Here is a 2,036-nt window from a genome sequence, read left to right on the forward strand (position 1 = left end):
AATATAAATAGAGAACCAACCAAATAGGATATACACGGAGCAAAAGACATTTATTTTTAAAAATTGGCTCATATGATCGATGGGGTCAGGCAAATGTGAATCTATAAGGTTACATAGGCCAGCAGAATGGAAAATAAGATATGATGTTGATGTTGTTGTCTTGAGTTCCAAACCTGTAGGGCAGGCCAGCAGCTGAAAACTCCTGTAGGATTTTGATGTTACAATCTTGAAACAGAATTTCTTCTTCTCTGGGAAACCTCAGTTTTTGCTCTCAAGGCTTTTAACTTATTGAATGTGGCCCACCTACATTATGGAGGATAACCTGCTTTACTTACAGTAAACTGATTATAAGTGTTAATCACATGTACAAAACACCTTCACAGTAACATCTAGGATAGTGTTTGGCCAAACAAAGCACCATAGACTAGCCAAGCTGACAGATTAAATTAACCATTATTGTATATACATAGATAAATATATACACACACAAACATATATAAATATAAAACACATACACACACACACACACACACACACATATATATATAAGCTCTTGAGAGAAAGGGACATTTATACACTGTTGATGGGACTGCAAAACAGTACAGCCTCAATGGATAATATAATGGAGATTCCTCAAAGAACTAAAAGTAGACCTACCATTCAATACAGAAATTCCACTACTATTTACCCAGAGGAAAAGAAGTCATTTTTGTCAAAAAGACACCTGCACTCAAATGTTTATTGCAGCGTAATTTGCAATTGCAAAGATGTGGAATCAACCCAAGCGAACATCAATTCATGAGTAGATTAATGAAATGTGGTATATTTACAACATGGAGTACTACTCAGCCATAAAAATGATGAATTAATACCTTTTGCAACAATCTGGATGGAAATGGAGACCATTCTCCTAAGTGAAGTATCCCAAAAATGAAAAAAAACACGACATGTATTCACTATTAAATTGGAACTAACCAATGGGCACACAAGTTCACAGAGGGAAGTAAAACTCAGTGGAAAGAAACCAGAGGGCAGAAGGGATGCGGGGAAGGGAATAAACCAACCTAATGAGTACTATAAACACTATTTGGGTGACAGGCACACTTATAGCCAGAAATCAGGCATGACAAAAGTGATCCATGTAACCGAAAACATTTGTAGTCCCTTAATATTTTGAAATTTTAAAAAGCTCTTAATTTATTCATTCTGACAGCTGTAAATAATCCATTGATTGAATCTTCCAGTTTATTTTTCATCAATTCTTGAACATTTAGATGGTTTCTTGCTTTCTGCTATTGCGAATAGTGTTTTTGTGGATATTCTTTTACTTGTATTCTTTAGTAGTGTAATATTTTCTTGGCTAACTAGCACACTTCTAAAAATGAAGAGTAGGGAGTTAGAGCTTATCCTACAACATGTCAAGCCCTGTTGTGAAGCTATTCTAATTAAAACAGTATAGTAATGCACAGAGATAAATAAATTGATCCACAGAATAGAATAGAAAGCCCATGCATGTGTGGTGCTTTAAGGGCATGTCAGCTAAATTGGGAATATAAAGACTTCTCAATAACTGGTAGTGCAAAAAATATTTTCCATTTGAAGAAAGATGAATTTACATTCTACTTTTTACCTTAAAAAGAAACATACTAATTAAAATTAAAAATGAGTTACAACTGGAAATAGATTCTCATGATATGCCTTTGGAAAAATATTATTATTAATATAGGTAAAAATACATTTCTCAAGTTAGTAAAAATAGCACAAACTACACAAAAGTTCCAGGGACAAGAGACATGATTAAGCATTTTACAGAAAAGGAAACATATGAAGGAATGATCAACATCATGTGATCTATGAAAATTAAATTAAAATAACAAAATCATACACATACAAGTTCTATAATCATTAAATTATTCATTTTTATAATGCGGTATGCATTTATCACATCAATTTGTAGAAACTCACTACATGTTACTGATGATGTTCTTTACCTGATATAAGTCTTACATGTTTTTTCCAGTGTGTTATTGATGCTT

The sequence above is a fragment of the Propithecus coquereli genome, unplaced genomic scaffold (assembly GCF_000956105.1).
Source record: "Propithecus coquereli isolate 6110/MARCELLA unplaced genomic scaffold, Pcoq_1.0 Scaffold72, whole genome shotgun sequence".
In the NCBI taxonomy this organism is placed as follows: domain Eukaryota; kingdom Metazoa; phylum Chordata; class Mammalia; order Primates; family Indriidae; genus Propithecus; species Propithecus coquereli.